We start from the raw sequence: 20448 nt of genomic DNA on the forward strand, positions 1-20448 counted from the left end.
CACCTGCTAGCTAATGCTGCTATCTTTCAATGGATTGCCTGTGCCATTTACTGTCTGTCCCATCCATTGGCTCTCATCACATGCCAACCCAGTTGCTATTTAATTCTTGATGTCCTGTTTTCCCACACGAATGTAAATTAGTAAAGGATAGGAACCCTGTACTCCAGCTCATAACTTATCACTCACTGGTGCTATGATAACTAACACAGTGACTTTGAGAAAATCCTTTTTGCCTTAATTTATGCAACTGCACACTTGTTTAGAAGAGCTGTAGAGAGGAGAACTCATTTTTGGTCAAAGGCATGGAAACTAGTTGTCTTTCATTTTTGTTGAGTTTAGCTACCTGTAAACTTTGCTCTTACCAGTTTTAATGCTGGCATCCGTTTCCCCTTCTTTATCCTCCAAATAATACAAGTAAATAAATAACAAACAATAATAACAACTAGGAAAAAACCCCACGTAAATTAGAAGTAGCTAGTGATTCATGATGACAGGCAGGATGCTTGTGAGTAGGTACAGAGAGCTGCTGGAGCTGACTTCCCTCCACATATCAAGGATTGTCGCAGAGGGTCTCAAGGAAGAGGCAGGTGTCCTGCAGGAAGAAAAGAGAGGAACCCTTTGGAGTGTGAGTGGACATAATCATTTTCTTCTTCTCTAATACATTCTGAGCTCGTGGTTAAGGGCTGATGGTAGAGGTCTGGGCTCTGAACACACATTTTATAAGGTGCTGTGATTCTCTTTGAGTTTAGATTAGGCGCTGGATAAACCCAAGGCAGCATTATTTAATCCAGATGGGCACCAGGCTTTCTTTGCTGTCTTAAGTGCCATAAACATTTATTGAATCTCAGTAGTTGTTCTATGCCTGTTAAGGGTACACTAATTCACGATGCATATGTTGTCATTTCAATTAACTTTAAAACTAAAAAGCTCAACAATCACTTTTCATAGGTATTTGGCCGGGGTCTTTGTTTTTGTGAGACTTGTTGACATTGGATCCGTGATGATTCGTTTTCAAAGCGTAGAGTGGTAGAGACTGAAGTGCCAGCGGAGTGGAAGCCAGGGCTCTTCCTTGTTCAATCTAAGGAAAAGATGAGGCTTGTCCTAAATAATAGATACTCATAATAATACACCTTCTTTCTGAACAGAGCTTTATAGTTTCCAAAACTCTTTCACATTTTTTATTCTGCCTTGGCAGGAAGTCGAATACTAAACAATCATGATGGGTGATCAATATGATAAAAATATGACACTCCACGCAGGGCTGGAGAGAATGTGGATGATCTACAGCGTTTGTTGGACAAACGTAGAGCTAGTGTCATTTTTCAGTTAGGATACATGCACGTTTCCTAATTGCAAGAAAGGGAAACAAAAGCTGCCCACCTGTATCTCATGAGATCCAGGAGGGACGCCCAGTGGGCCAGCTGCATTTCATTACCTTCGGCTCTAGGACAGGCCAGACGTGAGGGAGCGCTTTCTCATGTCACTGTTATCAACTGTCTGGTAAGTAGTTAAGTGTTAGTAAACGTATATTTTAAATTATGGAATAAGTAACTTGAAGTATATCTCAGATCCTTGGATGAAGTGACATCCTAATTCTTCAGAACAATACTCTACGTGGGGTCCAGATGCAAATACTGCTAAAAATAGCTACCAGGTGAATAAATAAAGTTTGGTATATGTACACAATGGAATATTACTAAGCCACAAAAAAGAAGAAAATCCTATCATTTGCAGCATTATGAATGAATCTTGAGGACATTATATTAAGTGAAATAAGTCAGAGAAAGATAATATTGTATGATTTCATTTATATGTAGAATCTAAGAAAATGAAACTCACAGAGACAGAGAGGAGATTGGTAATTACCAGGGGATGTGTGGCTGAGGGAAATGGCGGAATGTGGTCAAAGGGTACAGCTTCCAGTTATGAGATGAATAAGTTCTAGGGGTCTACTGTACAGCATGGTGACTCTAACTAACAGTCCTGTATTGTATGCTTGAATGTTAATAAGAGAGTAGATCTTAAAAGTTCTCACCACACACATATATACAAAGATAACACGTGAGATGATGGATGAGTTAGCTGATTTTACTGCAGTAATGATTTCACAACAAATGCATATCTCACCTTATATGTTCATGTTATACAACATTATATGTCAATTCTATCTCCATAAAGTTGGGGAAAACCCCAAAAAGCATAAGCAGCAACAACAAAAAAACCTCTCATGTGAAGCACATACTGTGTGTGTTAAATGTGACCTAGTTCCTGTCGTTTGTCCCCTTTTACAGATGGTGATACTGAGGTTTAGAGAGAGGAAGTAACTTATTCCAGGCTACCTAGGTCATAATTAATGGAATTGGGATTTAAATCTATGCTTCTTGGCTTTAATAAAGCTCAATATGTTTAATCATTGTGCCATATGTGCACCAATGCTGATTGCAAAGCTGGTGGAGGGGAAATCTATATTGGCTTCCATAGATACCTGTCAGAACCAGAATTAGGATCAAGCCCTATGGCTCAGTGACCTCAGGTCAACAATCCATACACTGAGTGAGACACAGGATGGGGAGGAGGATGGCGAGGAACTTCACCTCGGCAGTACCAGAAGATTAAATATTAACAGATTAAATATTAACAAATCAGAGGCTTCTTTACATTGATGTAGCATTATTAGCACACCTGTTTTCCTGGGGAGATTGATGGTGATGGCCCTGAATGAATCAAGTCTTCCTGTGTCTATGCCCTTTGAGTATGTAACTTTGCCATTTCTCACATCAAGAAGTGGACTCTATTTCTCTACTCTTTTGGATCTGGGCTGGCCTTGGGACTTTCTTTGACAAATAGAATATGGCAGAAATGACGTTGTATGGGTTCCAGAGCTGAGGCCTTATGGGGGCTATGGCATCTGCTTTTACCATCTGGGAACCCAGAGACCATCATATTGTCAAGAAGTTCATTTTAGCCTACTGAGGATGAGAGGCCATAGACTGAGGAATAAATGGGAATAGACTGAGGTCCCTGCAAAGAGTGAGCACCCACTGCACAGCATGCGAACAGGGCATCTTGGATCCTTTAACCTTAGTCAAGGCACCAGACAGATGATGGCAGCCTTATGAATGATCCCAGGCTGGACCAGCAGAAGAACTGCCTACATAGGCAACTCACAGAATCATGAACAGTAACAGACTATTGTGGGTTTAAGGCACCACACTTTGGGATATGCAATGAGAGATAACAAACAGTTTTGGTGATCTTAATAATACTTTAAATCAGGTAACATTTTGCAGCTATTTTCATTAAACCTTGAGGTATGCCAATCTAAACTGGAGACTGATTGGCCCAATGCCACACAGTTAAAAAGAAACAGAGCTGGTTTTGGAACCTAGGTCTTGATACAAGGTGTTAAGTACTGGATCATGAACACCAGTATTCCTCAGTTCCTTTGATTGAAAGAAAAAAAAAATGTTGGTTCACTTGAAAGATGCTTAATTACGTACCTGATAAATTTGAACGACAGGTATTAAATACAACTCACTATTAGTAGGTAATCATTCAATACTCTCGGGAAGGTGCATCGGACACCCTCCATGTAGTCTCTGAAAAGCAGGAGTGTTCCAGGCACTGAAGTCATCCATGGCTCGCTCTTTTCATTGCAAGGTTTGGTTCATGAGTTCATTGCTTACATTGGAGGGACTTCCCAATAAGGCATAATTATTAGGAAGTTACTTCTCTTTCCATTTAGACTTTACTGAAGTAGCAAAAATAAATTTCATTTTAAAAGATCAATGCAAACTAAGTTAATCATTTAAAAATGCTGTAGAACATTTCCGGAGTATTATCTTACAGCACCACAGGGACCTCTCTGCGGGCTCGTTTCAAAAACAAAGCAAAAGCAAAACAAAACAAAACCGAAGTCGGCTTCTCCAGAGATAAAATCTTTAACTTTTATCCAACTTAACACTCATTTCTAGCTGTGATTAAACACCAAGAGCTTTTGGGGTTTTTTTGTTGTTGTTGTTGTTTTTAAAAGTCTCATGCTATTTTTAAATGTTTTTGTTTTCAAGAAAGGCTTTCGCTTTCCTTTAAAGTAAATCATAAAACAATTGGCAAAAGTATGAGGAAAGGTTGCTCAAGCAGCATCCCACACCTAAATGGAAAAGAACAAGGTCCCTGAAATGTACACAGAGCTTCACCTCTGACCAATTTTTTTTGTTGGTGTATTTGTAACAGTGTAGACGTTTGCTTCTGGAAAATGGAAGCGATTTGTAGAACTATTTGCTATTATCTTAAGCATCTGCTTGTGTGCTGGAAGACTTGTTTCATTTGAGTAAGCAAGCACTTATTTTAACTATGAAGTGGCACAAAATCAATGAAAAAATAGAAACCGATAATTTCATGAGCTGGCTTTCACTAAAATTGAATTGCATAGTATTATTGGTTGATAGAATTGTTTGCAAAATTTTGAATTTAAACATTAATATATTCTCTGGGTTTACTGAAGTTATATGAATGTCTTTTCTTGGCAACTCAAAATGGCATTTGGTGTGTAAAGCTAATTATTTAAACATGGCCTAGATATTGTATAACATGTGATGTGAAAGTGACCATAACATGATTTCCTAGTTTTCAAAAAAGCTTCCTAAAAATGCCATTGTTCTGTTGCGATTATGTAAATGAGAAAAGAAACAGGCTTTGGCTCCCATATCCTGTTTATTAGGTGATGGTAGAAAATATGAAGGTTTTCCAAAAAAAAAAAAGTCCGATGTCTATTTGTTTCTAATTTTCTTTCTGTTAATGTCACTGTAAATTTCAATGTCAGATTCCCACACGTTGCTGCCCCTAATCTGACAGTGTCAGAGGATCTATCTTCATTTTCTCACTCGTTTCATAATCTAATCCTCAGCTCTAACATGCAATTAGTGCCCTCTTCGCCCCCTGCATACCAAACAGGCAGACTGCTACAGCTTTCCCTGTGCAATCCGTTTAGCGAGGCGCCCGTAATGAATATGTACATTTAGAAGACCTCAGCGCTGAGGGTCACAGGCAATCAACCTTGAATTCAATTATGCGAGTCAAGGTTAATGACTCGCTGCAGTGGTCAGAGGCATTCAGAATCCTGCAGATTAAATCAGCCTGTCAGAGCTGACAATGTAGAAAGCACGGAATTACTTGTGTGAGAAACAGGGAATCGTGCAAAGATAAAATGGTGTCACTCCTCAACGAAGATTACATGGAGTTCTCTGTGGCAAATCGGATTGTAAATCTCCTCTGGACTTGCAATATGATTAGTCTACATAAAGATGTTTCTGGATTGTAATACAGAGCTACTAATAAGACCTCCTGAACTCCACCCTCACTAGGTAACTTCGCTTTTTACCTCATCATGAACATCAGATTGTTCAGCGTGAAGAATGAAATTATTATTTTTTAAGTTTTCTTTCATGAAGTGATCTTTTAAAACATAACAACATTTAATTGGTAGAAAAGATTAAAAATATTTTTTACTTTTTTTTACACTCCGTTTTCCCTTAGTTTTCTTTTATGCTTTTGTCTTGATAATAGAAGAGCTAGTCAGGGAATAAAAATCAGAAATAGGTTAAAACAGTGTCACTAATAAAAGGAAGTGTCTTGTTATAACTCATTCGCAGAAATATAAATTTGGTTCCAGAGAGGAGCCAGTTTTTTGTGTGTGTGCTGAGATATGCACACAAATTCATGTGGGAGAGAAACTTTTCTTTCTTTCCACATTCTCGTTAGAGCAGAGTCTCTGACTTAGACTCATCTCTTGCTGGAGAAGCCCTACCCTGTGAATAATCATTAGCAAACATTCTCTTACATATAGAAAAAGAATGTCCATACAACTATACAGTCCTTTAAGCGACAGATACGTTCTTTAAATGTTAGGTTTAACAATACATTAAATTCAATAGGAAGGTTATTTTTTTCATTTTCATTTTCTCTCCCTTCTTTTTTTCTTTCTCTCTATGTCTTCCTTTCTTTCTGTATTTATTAAGCACATACTATGTGTCTTGTATTAATGCAGGATCAGGATGAATTGTCTTAATCTGTAAGGGGCTCACTTTTAGGTGAAGGAAGAAAGATGAAACCAGCTAACAGGGTAATATAATATGGTAAGTGTTGCAATAGAGGACTATGTAAAATACTACGCTAGGTCCTAAGAAAGAGGCTGTGGATTCATTCATGCCTGTGTCAGTGTGCGTGTCAGGGTGTGAAGGTGGTGTGTTAGGAAGTGGTACTCAAGCGGAAAGAAACACTTAACAGAGAAGGGAATATCTGAGTTGAGCTTTGAAGTATAACTAGGAGTTTTCTAAGCAGACAAGTGGAGAAAGGCTAGGCTTAGAGAACACATAAGCAGGTGTAAGATGTGTTTGGGATAGTAGCAAGTGATGTGAGCTGGTCAGGTTACATGGAGAACAGAAGGAGACAAAGGGAGAGGTCATCTGGGGCCTCAAGTGCCCCATGCTCTAGCGTCAGTAAGCCTCCTGACTGATCTTGTCATAAAGCAAAACTCATTATCTAAACCAAATCCTGTCACTCTTCGCCATTGATCTATTCAATATCTCCGGGCTTTTAATGTTGGATCTGCCAAAGTAGATTTGAAATGCCCGTTACTTTGCATCCAATAGTGAAGCTGGGGAGACAGCAGTTGGTGGAGAGGAGGGTGGGTCTGCCTCTCTGTCTACACTCTGGGGACTCATAGAGGCCCAGCCTTGTGGCAACCAGGACACCAAGCCATGTTCATGTGTTGAGCAAAGGGCTTTCTAGGTGTGTCCTAGCCCCCAAAGTGGATATACATTCTTTTTTAAAATTTTTTATTTTTGAGAGAGAGAGAGAGAGAGAGAGAGAGAGTGAGTACATCAACAAGGGAGGGGTAGAGGGGGAGGGAGAGTCAGAATCTGAAGCGGGCTCTGAGCTGTCAGCACAGAGCCTGATGCAGGGCCCTAACTCATAAACCTCAAGATCATGACCTGAACCAAAGTCAGATGCTTAACCAAATAAGCCACCCAGAAGCCCCGCATTTATGTTCTTTTATGCCTTTAAGCCTGGGCTCACACCATTCCTATGACTGGCACTGGCCTGTTTTTATTGATCCTCTTTTCTGCCTTCAAGTCTTGAGTTCTCATTCTCAGGGATGACCTTCCAAGCCCTGAGGCCAACTGTGAGCTCCTCTGCTTTTGGCCTCAAGCATTTGCTGCCTAGAACATGAACTTGGCCAATAAGCAGTGCTGAGATGGTCTTTTTTTCTCATTCAATTCTTGTCACTTAATCACTGAGAGGATTACAGTTTCATCACTTGTTTAAAGGTTGACCTCATAACGTGTCTCACACTGCTTGGTGTAACTAGTTTCTCTTACTCAGTGACTTTTTTTTTCATTTTTATTTTATTTTACTTTTTTAACTTACATCCAAGTTAGTTAGCATATAGGAGTAGAGTCCTTAATGCCCCTCACCTATTTAGCCCATCCCCCTCCCACAGCCCCTCCAGGAACCCCGTTTGTTCTCCATATTTAAGAGTCTCTTATGTTTTGTCCCCCTCCGTGTTTTTATATTAATTTTACTTCCTTTCCCTAATGTTCATCTGTTTTGTATTTTGAAGTCCTCGTATGAGTGAAGTCATATGGTTTTGTTCTTCTCTGACTGACTAATTTTGCTTAACATAATACCCTCTAGTACCAGCCACGTAGTTGCAAATGGCAAGATTTCATTCTTTTTGATTGGCGAGTAACACTTCATTGTGTGTGTGTGTGTGTGTGTGTGTGTGTGTGTGTGTGTGAGTGTATATACACACTACATATACATTGTGTATATATACTATATATATACATATACATTGTTTATATACACACACACATCTATCTATCTATCTATCTATCTATTTTACCTCTTCTTTATCCATTCATCCATCAATGGACATTTTGGCTCTTTCCATACTTTGGCTAATGTTGATACTGCTGCTGTAAACATTGAGGTGTATGTGCCCCTTTGAAACATCATATCTATATTCCTTGGATAAATACCTAATAGTGCAATTGCAGGGTTGTACGGTAGTTCTATTTTTTATGTTTTGAGGAACCTCCATACTGGTTTCCAGAGTGGCCGCACCAGTTTGCATTCCCACCAGCAGTGCAACTGAGATCCTCTTTCTCTGCATCCTTGCCAACATCTGCTGTTGCCTGAGTTGTTAATGTTAGCCATTCTGACAGGTGTGAGGTCATATCTCATTGTGGTTTTGATTTATATTTCCTGATGATGAGTCATCATTGTTGAGCATTTTTTCATGTGTTGGTTGGCCATCTGGATGTCTTCTTTGGAAAAGTGTCTCTTTATGTCTTTTGTCCATTTCTTCACTGGATTATTTGTTTTTTGGGTGTTGAGTTTGATAAGTTCTTTATAGATTTTGGATCTTAACCCTTTATCTGATATGTCATTTGCAAATATCTTCTCCCATTCTGTCAGTGGCCTTTTAGTTTTGGTGATTGTTTCCTTTCTTCGCTGTGCAGAAAATTTTTATTTTGAAGAGGTCCCAATAGTTCATTTTTGCTTTGGTTTCCCTTGCCTTCAGAGACCTGTTGAGTAAGAAGTTGCTGTGGCCAACGTCAAAGAGGTTCTTGCTTGCTTTCTCCTTGTCTTACAGTTAGGTCTTTCATCCATTTTGAGCATATTTTTGTGTACGGTGTAAGAAAGTGGTCCAGGTTCATTCGTCTGCATGTCAGTGTCCAGTATTCCCAACACCATTTGTTGAAGAGACCATCTTTATTCCATTGGATATTCTTGCCTGCTTTGTCAAAGATTAGCTGGCCGTATGTTTGTGGATCCATTTCTTGGCTCTCTATTCTGTTCATTGATGTGACTGTCTGTTTTTATGCCAGTATCATACTGTCTTGATGACTACAGCTTTATAATGGATCTTGCAGTCTGGGATGCCTCCAGCTTTAGTTTTCTTTTTCAAGATTGCTTTGGCTATTTGGGGTCTTTTCTGGTTCCATACAAATTTTAGGATTGTTTGTTCTAGGTCTGTGAAGAATGCTGGTGTTATTTTGATAGGGATTGCATTGAATATATAGATTGCTTTGAAAAGTATTGACATTTTAACAATATTTGTTCTTTCTATTTGTTCTTTCCAGGAGCATGGAATATTTTTCCTTTTTTGTGTGTGTGTCTTCTTCAATTTCTTTCATAAGCTTTCTATAATTTTCAGTGTACAGATTTTTCACCTCTTGGGTTAAATTTATTCCTAGGAATTTTATGATTTTTGGTGCAACTTAAATGGGATCAATTTCTTGATTTCTCTTTCTCTTCCTTGATTGCTGGTTTATAGGAATGCAACCGATTTCTGTGCATTGATTTTATATCCTGCAAGTTTGCTGAATTTATAGATCAGTTCTAGCAGTTGTTGGTGGAATCTTTTGGGTTTTCCATAGAGAGTATCATATTATCTGAGAAGAGTGAAAGTTTAATCTCCTTCTGGCCAATTTGAATGCCTTTTATTTCTTTGTGTTGTCTGATTGCCGAGGCTAGGACATCCAATACTATGTTGAATAACAGTGCCAAGAGTTGACATCTCAGACATCCCTGTCTTGTTCCTGTTCTTAGGGGAAAACTCTCAGTTTTTCCCCACTGAGGATGAGATTAGAGTTTAGTCTTTCATATATAACTTTCATGATCTTGAAGTATGATCTTTCTATCCCTACTTTCTTGAGGGCTTTTATCGAGAAAGGTTGCTGTATTTTTTCAAATGCTTTCTCTGCATCTATTGAGAGGATCATGCGGTTTTTGTCCTTTCTTTTATTGATGTGATTGATCACACTGATTGTTTTGTGGATATTGAACAAGCCCTGAATCCCAGGTATAAGTCCCACTTGGTTGTAGTGAATAATATTTTTAATGTATTTTATTTTTTAATGTAATATTTTAATGTATTTTATTTATATTTTAATGTATTTAATGGATCCAGTTGGCTAATATCTTGTTGAGGATTTTTGCATCCCTGTTCATCATGGAAATTGGTCTATAGTTCTCCTGTTTAGTGAAATCTTTGTCTGGTTTTGGAACCAAGTTAATGCTGGCTTCATAGAAAGAATTTGGAAGTTTTTCTTTCTATTTTTTAGAACAGCTTCAATAGAATAGGTATTAACTCTTTTTTAAATGTTTGGTAGAAGTCCCCTGGAAAGCCATCTGGCCTGGGACTCTTGTGTTTTAGGATATGTTTTATTACTAATTTGATTCTTTTTACTGATTATGGGTCTGTTCCAATTTTCTATTTCTTCCTGTTTCTGTTTTGGTAGTTTTTATGTTTTTAGGAATTTGTCCATTTCTTCCAGATTGCCCATTTTACTGGGGTATAATTGCTCATAATATTCTCTTGTCACTGTTTGGTTTTCTACTGTGTTGGTTGTGATATCTTCTCTTTCATTCTTGATTTTATTTATCTGGGTCCTTTCCTTTTTCTTTTTTGATCAAACTGGGTAGAGGCTTATAAACTTTGTTAATTCTCTCAAAGAACCAGCTTCTGGTTTCATTGATCTCTCCTACTGTTTTTTTGTGTTTGTTTGTTTGTTTCAAAAGCATTGATGACTGCTCTAATCTTTATTATTTCCTGTCTTCTGCTGGTTTGGGGTTCTATTTGCTGTTCTTTTGTTTTAAGGTGTAAGTTAGGATGTATATCTGAGACCTTTCTTCCCTCATTAGGAAGGACTGGATTGCCATATACTTCCCTCTCATGACCCTCTTTGGTGCGTTTTGGGTATTGGGTCATGGTATTATCATTTTCATTGGCTTCCATGTACTTTTTAATTTCCTCTTTAACTTCTTGGTTAGATCATTCATTCTTTAGATGGGTGCTCTTTAGTCTCCAATATTTGTTATCTTTCCAAATTTTTTCTTATGGTTGATTTCGAGTTTCATATCATTGTGGTCTAAAAATATGCATGGTATGATCTCCATCTCTTTTGTACTTGCTGAGGGCTGATTTGTGTCCCAGTATGTGATCTATTCTGGAGAAACTTCCATGTGCACTTGAGAAGAATGTGTATTCTGCTGCTTTAGGATGAAATGTTCTGAATATATCTGTTAAGACCATCCAGTCCAGTGTGTCATTCAAAGCCATTGTTTCCCTGTTGATTTTCTGTTTAGAGGATCTGTCCATTGCTGTGAGTAGGGTGTTAAAGTCCCCTTCCATTATGGTATTATTATCAATGAGTTTCTTTATGTTTGTGATTAATTGATTGATATATTTAGGTACTCTCACATTTGGAGCATAAATGTTTACAACTGTTATGCCTTCTTGGTGGATAGAGCCCTTAATTGTGATATAATGCCTTTTCTCATCTCTTGTTACAGTCTATTTTAAAGTCGCAATTGTCTGATATAAGTATGGTTCCTCCGACTTTTTTTTGTCGACCATTAGCATGATAGATGGTTCTCCATCCCCTTACTTTCAATCTGAAGTTGTCTTTAGGTTTAAAGTGGGTCTCTTGTAAACAGCATAAATATGCATCTTGTTTTCTTATCCATTCTGTTACCCTATGTCTCTTGATTGGAACATTTAGTCCATTGACATTTAGAGTGAGTTCTGAAAAATATAAATTTATTGCCATTTTGTTGCCTGTAGAGTTGGAGTTTCTGGTGGTAGTCTCTGGTCCTTTCTAGTCTTTGTTAGTCTTTCTCTCTCTCTCTCTCTCTCTCTCTCTCTCTCATCTTTTCTCCCATCAGAATCCCCCTTAAAATTTCTTGCAGGGCTAGTTTAGTGGTCATGAACTCCTTTAATTTTTGTTTGTCTGAGAAACTTTTTATCTCTCCTTCTATTTTGAATGGCAGGCCTTGCTGGAGGAGGAATTGTTGGCTGCATAGTTTTCCAATTCAGCAGAATTGAATATATCCTCCACCCCTTTTTGGCCTGCCAAGTTTCTGTGGATAGGTCTGTTGCAAGACTGATCAGTCTTCCCTTGTAGGTTAAGGACTTTTTTCCCCTGGTGCTTTCATGATTCTTTCCTTGCCTGAGTATTTTGTGAATTTGTTATGATATGCCTTGTTGATGATTGGTTTTCGTTGCATCTAATGGGAGTCCTTTGTGCTTCCTGGATTTTGATGTCGGTGTCTTTCCCCAGGTTAGGAAAGTTTTCTGCTATGATTTGCTCACATGGCCCGTCTACCCCTTTCTCTCTCTCTCATCCTCTGGAACCCCTATGATTCTGATATTGTTCCTTTTTAATGAGTCACTGATTTCTCTAATTCTTAAATTATGCTCTTTTGCCTTTTTTTCCCTCTTTTTTTCTGCTTCATTATTCTCCATAAGTTTGTCCTCTATACCGTGGATTCCCTGATCTGCCTCATCCATCCTTGCCACCATAGTATCCATTGGAGATTGTAGCTCAGTTATAACATTTTTTTATTTCATCCTGTCTAGCCTTTACTTCTTTTATCTCTGAAGAAAGGGATTCTAAGCTATTTTCAACCCTAGCTACTATTCTTATTACTGTGAATATCGATTTTGCTTGTATTTGTGTTAATTAAGTCCCTGGCTATCATTTCTTCCAGCTCTTTCTTTTGCAGTGAATTCCTTCATTTAGTCACTTTGAAAGAAGAAAAGGAATTAATAAGGTAAAAAAATTAATATTAAAAAATTAGAAACCACACACATTCACACACAAATCAAATTAATGATGCTAGATGCTAGGTGTGTTTTGGTCTGGGTATTGAAAGGGCCTTGAGAGATTAGAGAAAAAAGGGGAAAAAGAAAAAAAAGGAAAACGTTTGAAAATTTGAAAGAATGAATACAATGAAAGAGAATAAAATAAAATGATGGAAGTAAAATTGAATTTGAAAAATTTACAAAAAAGTAAAAAATATAGTAGAAATAAATTAAAGAAAATATTTTTAATAATAATTGAAAATAAAAATAATCTTTTTCTCTTTCTGTATTCAGAAAAAGAAAAGAAATGAAAAAGAATTGGATAGACCAGTGAACAGACTGAAATATGATTGAAATTGTATCTTTTCCCCAGAAATCAACCTATGAAGCACTTTATAATCCATAAACTAAGCAGGTGGAGAGACTTGTCTTATTCCTGAAGAGCGAGGTCCGCCCATTTGGGCGGGGCTTAGTGTTACGACTCTATTCTCCACTAGATGGCGCTGCTTAGCTCACTGGGGTGGCTTGTTGTGGCGCCTATGTATGTATATGCGCATGCACGCAAGAGGAGTGTAAACGGCGTCACCCAGCGATTCAGTCTCTGGTATCGCCAGTCTGTCCTCCACAATGAGCAAACGCCCACCTGTCCTTTGTCTCCAGTTTTCCTCCACTTCTGGCTTTTACTCTGTCTGTTACCAAGCTGTCAGCTTGCCAGGAGGCACCTCCTTCCTGAATTTTGTCTCAGATGCGACTGTTTTTCCTGACGCCCTGTTTCTGGGGGACTGCGGCTTTGACCCGTTCTGCCCTTCTGAGGGTAGGTCTCACGAGCAATGGCCAGGTGCCGCCTCCGGCCAGAAATGTTTGTGGAATGGTGCTGCTTCCCATGCCCAGAGACTGTGGCTGGCTGCCAGCCCTCCCCAGAAGAAGTTTACATGATCGTGTAGCGGCAGTGTTTCAGGGATTATGGAAAATCACAGCACACACCTGGCGCCAGGCGTCATCCTTAACAACCTTGTTCCAGCACCAGGGACTGTGGTTGTTCTCCAGGATCTGCTGGGACCCTTGCCTGTGGGGAGTCCTACCAGCAGAGGAACTGCCTCTCCCCGTGACTCCCAGACTTCACTCTGCTCTTGAGGATTCGCCCTTCTCACCAGAGCACTGCTAGGTATGGAGCTGCAGAGTTTCAGACTCTGTGATCCCCTGTTGATAGAGTCTTAATGGAATTGAAACCCTCTCCATTCTCCTTTCTCCCTGTTTTTTCAGTCCCTGTGGCTGTTTCCCTTTTTCCATTTTCTCTCCAGCTTCTTTTGGGAGGGGGTGCTTTTCCCGTTCTCTCCCCCATCTCCATCCTCACTCCAAAAGCAAAAGCAGCTCCGTGCCCTCCACTGCTTCTCTCTTCCCAAGTTCACCTCTCTGCAGCGTGCATCCGCTGAGTTCTGTGCTTCAGGTTGTGCAGATTCATGTATTAATCCTAAAACCAGTTTTTTAGGTGTGCAGGATGGTTTAGTGTTGGTCTGGCTGTATTTCATGGGCACGAGATGCAAAAGAAACTTCCATGGTGTTCTGCTATCTTGGTCCCTTTACTCACTGATTATTAATATTGGTGGAGAGAAGGGAGAGTTGGAAATACGTGGGAGAAGAAGTCTTTGTTATCTCTATTCTTGGCTGACTGGGAGGTGTCACAGGAACTACTATTTGGTAATGGATGGAATAGTCTGGTAGTGAAGTGAGGATTGTGCCACATTGAATTTTGATATAGCAAACTCGATCCTACTCCAGAGCCTTCACACATGAAGTTACCCCCAATCTTCCTGTGGCTAGTGACTCTTCATCTTGCAGGTGACAGGTTCATCCATTGTTGATGTTTACCCCTCTGATATTCACTGCACAGCTTTTCTGACTCCCTGTATAGCATGTATTTGTAGTTATTCCTTTGTTTTCTTATTTACTATTAGACTTCTAAGTCCACAAGAACAGGGACTTTTGTCTGACTTTTTACCATTCAGCGTCAAGACCAGTCATCAGCACACACTTGGCACTCAGTAACTATTTGTTAAATGATTTTTCTTTTATAGATAGGGTTTTCAGACTTAGCAAATGAAAATACAAAACACTCAGTTCCATTTGAATTTCATATAGACAATGAACAATTTAAAAAATATAAGCTTGTTCCAAGTATTACACGGGGCATATTTATATTAAATATGTATGCCAAAAATGATTCATTGCTTATGTGAAATTCACATTTATCTGGGCATTCTGTATTTTATTTGACAAACTTAATTTATCAATAGCCTGAGGGTACACACACACACACATATATATAGCCTTCTGTTCTTTCTATTGCCTCAGTTAGTGTGTTTCAAAAGTAGGCACTCAAACACGTGCCGATGTTATTGACTTAAAGGCATACCATTTTGATATAACTGAGGATTGATTCTCTCAACTAATAGATTTCATAAATGAAATACCAGGGTAGTAAGTTTCCTCAGGAAAAAATAAGAGTGAAGAAAAATGCTTTTTCATTGGGTCTTTTTGTCTAGATGTGGTTATTGGAGTTTCTTCCCATAAAAAGTTGCCATTTCTTTAGTTAAAACAAAGCCTATAATTCAAAGAACTAATTGTGTTATGAGACATTTTAGCTTCTAATCCCTAAACAAGTTCCATAACTCACTGTCATTTTAAATGAGTTTGATATTATTCATAGGACACTTTGTTCTAAAAGATTATTCTGAGTCATGTTGAAAAATATCTTCTATACAGGATTCAGTGATGGTCAATGGCTAAGGAGCTGTCAGTGGTTATATAGATACTGGGTTGCTTTTCCTTCAATTCTGTCAGAATCCCAAACAAGCAAACACATGGTCTAGGGCTAGTTTTGTGGGCCACATAGCCCAGAAATGGCAGAAACAACAAGAAGTCAATAGCTGGCTTCCCAGTCCTAGGTTTGGCAGGGTCCAGCCATTCTCGGTACCCATTTTGTGCCTGGGCTTCAAAATGCTACACTCTCTAGGTTCTTCTCTTTTGTAGATGGATTTTTCTGGGGCAATCATGAGTGTCTAGAGGAAGACCCTGGCTTCTGGCTTGAGGTACTGCAGGTCTTTTGGCAGGAGAAGTGGTAAATGAAGTGTGTGAATTTATTTTTCTGCTGTACTCCCAAAGGTAAATGTAGCGGAAGGAGGAAACATACGCCGGGTGGGAGAATGAAAGGGATCAAAGAAAAAAGAATGAAATTTGACTAGCTCAGGAGATGTTGGTTATATTGGAGATTCTGTCGAGTGGTCTAGTATATGTCAATAAAAGGAACTTGAGTTATATAAAGTCATTTAAGGCCAGAAACTGTTGTTATTGTCTTTGTCATTATCAGTATAATTCCAATAACATTATCCTGAAGCATCAAAATTAAAAAACTTCATAGGATCTGAAGCTTAATCTGACTCTACCCAGACCATTCAAACAAAAGAATACTTATCTCTTCAAGAGTGTGTTGCTATTTTGATTTAGTTTACATTGTTAAGAACAGTTAATCTTTCAGAAGAGTTTTATATTCTTTATCCTATACAAATAATATTTCCGGGTCTGTGCCTGTCCAGTAAGCCAAAATCATTCTAGGAGAGCAGAGTGTAATTGCTACTGAGTTGTTTTCTGGTTGCACATGTTCCGCTTTTATGATTCCTTGCCATATCTTTGTGTTTCTACTTTTTCCATATTTTTAATATTATTCACCCCAAATAACTTTTTTCTTTCCTTATTCTTCAATTTTTCAAGAAAGCCATCTGATTTTATTAAAAAGCAGACAATGAAACAAATGCTTCCAAGCCCGAAACTCACCTGGAAGGTCTGGCCAACATGGACACCATGGGACTCCCAGGACACCTTTGTGACATACAGGTCACGTGCCCAATTTAATTTTAGATTATATATGCTAAGTCAAGGCAGTCTTAAATTGACTACAGTGTTCTTTTATTATCTCCCAGTTCCCTTCTCAATCAGTGGATTAGAGTTGGCCAGTTGAGTCTTTCCCAAACTGTGATTCTCTTTCCTCTGTTGCTTTGTGAATGAGCTGTGCCCTTTATGGAATTATGGAAGCTTCTTTAAATGACAGTTGACACTAGTTTCCTGATTATGCTATTAGGATAAAGTTTTGCCTCTATAAGCAAGTTAAAAATGATTTGGTTTTTAAAAGTTAAGCAACTAATAGTACAAAATGTAAATGAGTATGGCTAAAGTAGTAAGGTGGCCCAATAATGATCCAAGTTTTAGAAACACTGGGTGAGGATCCACTGACTGACACATCCCTAGGACACTGCACAGTTTTAGCCACATGGCATGAAATGATCAGTCTCATATTATGCTAGCAGAGTTGCCCTTACTAGAAGAAAGGAAGCAATGGAATTTTCAGGATCCATTACTATATGAATTATGGATTAAATCAGTAAAAGTTCTGAGTTATAGATTGACATGATGCATCCTGTCAAAGGACCACTTATAAACTTGGAAGGTTCATTTATGATGTAACATGTCAAAAGCCCATTTATTAAAATCTCTATGCCCCAGATTGATGATATTGTCTTTTCTCAAAATATATTTTAGTCTTAAGTGAAGGGAAGTGGAAGGAAAAGACAGCTTTCTTTTTAAAGTGACAGTTAGGAGATCATTGTAACAGTCCAGGTAAGCAGTGGTGAAGGCCTTCACTGAGCCATGGTTGGGGGAATGGTTTGTGGAAATATTAATGGGCAGAATCAATAGGCTTTAGTCGCCAGCCAAGTTGTGTCCTGATTTTAAGGCCTTTGAAAATGGGGCTTGACCTTGTTCATCCTTACAGCTGCCCTCAGGGCCTGTAAGTGCATTTTGCACACATTTGGTCTTTTCACAAATGAAGGTTTTGAAAGAGTGTAAACCGGTTTTCGAAGGGGCTTCCTCATCTTCAGTGAATGCTTATGTATAAGAACAATATGCTTTATAAATTTAAAACGCTACAATATAAAAAATGCACATTGAATGTACAATGATGATAAAGATGAAAAATTGGCATGTAGTCACAGTCATGAAATACAAAGGGGTGCTGGTGTTGTTAATTAAATGACATAACAGACTGTGAAGCAAATTCTATATTGGGTTGATTCTTCCAGTAAATAGAAAAGATAAAGGATTCACTTATTCATCCATCTAGTCTATAAATATTTATTGAGTACATTGATTACGGTTTTGTGGATCAGCAGTACCAAGCATGGAGGTGGCCAGAACGGGGTGTGGACATTGTATTTCAGAAGCAAATGCTCTGCCCAGGAACTGCTCGCTAAGTGGGATGTTATTTACTGGTGCAGACAAATTAAAAACATAAATAACATTCCAGTGTCTAAATCTTTTCAATAAACACAAATTATGAGTTTTGTATATGTAAAACAAGTCTCCCAGAGGAAAAACACTTTATTGATAATTTATGTTGTACCAAGTGTGGGGCAATTGCTAAAGTCAAAACTATTTCCTAATTCTGTTTGCATTAATAGAGCTCCCCCCGTTAGCCAACCCAAATATATTTAGAGATTAACCTGTGGATAATAAAATAGTATCCGTTTGGTCGACTCCAGTTCACTGGTTTCTAAATGGGTGGCTTTGGCATTGCATTCATGTGTTTGACTCCTGTTTGATTCCAAGACTACTTTTGGAAATGGCAACAGGCGAAGGGGCTGCCTCTGGTTCTACCCACACTCTCTCTGTGTGTGGCCAACCCAGGCCATGGTTGAAGTCAGGATAACGTTCTTTTATGGGCCTAGACTAGGCACAAGGAGGAGTTGCCTTCACCTCAAGCCCGCTTCTTTCATGCCAATTCATCCCATCCCACCTTAAAAAAATTTTTTTTTATTTGATTGTAGTTGATCACACAAAGTTACATTAGTTTTCAGGTGTACAACTTAGTGATTTGACAAGTTTATACATTATGCAGGGTTCACAAGTATAGATACAATCTGTCCAATTAAATCACTATTATAACATCATTGACCACATTCCTTATGTTCTGTTTTTTATTCCCATGACTTCCTCATTCCATAACTGGAATTCTGTATCTCCCCCTCCCCTTTACTCATTTTGCCCAGTGCTCCACCCCCTCCCCTCTGGCAACCACCAGTTTTTTCTCTGTATTTATAGTTCTGATTCTGCTTTTTGCTTGTTTATTCATTTTTTTTTAGATTCCATTTATGAGTGGAGCCATTTGGTATTTGTCTTTCTCAGTATGACATATTTTACCTAGCATAATACCCTCTAGGTCCATCTACGGCTGAAATGGCATAATCTCATCTTTTTATGGCTATGTAATATTCCATTGCATATATTTGTAACATTATATATGTGTGTGTATGTATACAATATTTTCCTTATCTGTCTGCTGATGGATACTTAGGTTGCTTCTATATCTTGGCTATTATAAATAATGCTTCAATAAACATAGGGATACATGTAAATTTTTGAGTTAGTGTTTTCCTTTTCCTTGGATAAATATCCAATAGTGGAATTAATGTTATCATATGGTATTTCTATTTTTAGTTTTTTTTGGAGACCCTCCATACTGTTTTCCACAGCGGCTGTACCAATTTACATTCGCACCAACAGGCCACAGGTGTTCCTCTTTCTCCACATTCTCATCAACACTTGTTTCTTGTCTTCTTGATTTTAGCCACTCTGACAGGTGTGAGGTGATGTCTCATTGTGATTTTGATTTGCATTTCCCTGATGATTAGTGATGTTGAGCATCTCTTCATGTGTCTGTTGGCTCATCCCACCTTCCAAATTCATTCTCTACCTAATAGCCAGAAAGGTATTAAGAACAAGACAACAACTAAAAATAACCCACCTAAATGGATATGGAAACATTACAGTGCATTCAGAAGAAATGTGGACTCTACCACAGCTGATCCTACCTAGCCTGTCTTGGTTTGCTCATTGTACCCTAGCCACATTAGTCTTTATTCTGTTTCTCATAGTTTCTAAACTCTTTCATATATTTTGCATAATAGTTTTTTCCAGCTTGGAGTCTCGTAGGCTCCAACTGACCCTTCAGGTCTTGGCTAGGGAAGCCTTACCTGATCACCCAATATGAAGTAGACTACCTCCTTTTATCGACTGCTAATATCACTCATAACATCTGATACTTTTCTTCATAACACTTGTCATAGTTGCTATAGTGTCTTCATTTATATTTGTTATTTTTTGTGTCCAGTCTAAAGTCCATGAGGGCAAGCAAAATGCTTCTTTTGTTGACAATTGAATAATTAGCACAGATTGAATATTTGGCACATTGGAGATAATCAATATTATTTGTTGAAAATGTTGACTATAAACATCTGTTCATTCAAATTCAACAAGCCTATTTTTTGAGGTGCAAACTTTAGGTGAGACTTACACGGTTGTGCCTCTGTGAACAAGGGGATTGTGAGAGTTCAGGGTACAGTTTGTGCTCAGAGAAGGTATTTTGTCTGCACCCTTGAGACTGTGTTATGTGGTGGGAGCAATATAGTTTAAGCAGCATGTAGTCTTTGGCTCAGATGTTTTCCTTTGTTACTTTTATCATTATTGAGGACAGTCTGAGCTGCTTAGAATTAATATCTCCTAGGGTAGAGGCACAGCGGCCTTGTTTGCTCCCAAGTCCTTGAATATGTACTGTCTCTCTGAACCATCTGTTTTCAGCTGGAACCCTGGCAGATACTGGATGTGAACATGTGAGGCAAGATTAGTGTGAGTTTAATAAAGTTTAATAAAGAGCTCAAAGTAAACCAATTTTAATTTAAATCTTG

Source organism: Suricata suricatta, chromosome 5 (genome assembly GCF_006229205.1).
Source record: "Suricata suricatta isolate VVHF042 chromosome 5, meerkat_22Aug2017_6uvM2_HiC, whole genome shotgun sequence".
NCBI lineage: Eukaryota > Metazoa > Chordata > Mammalia > Carnivora > Herpestidae > Suricata > Suricata suricatta.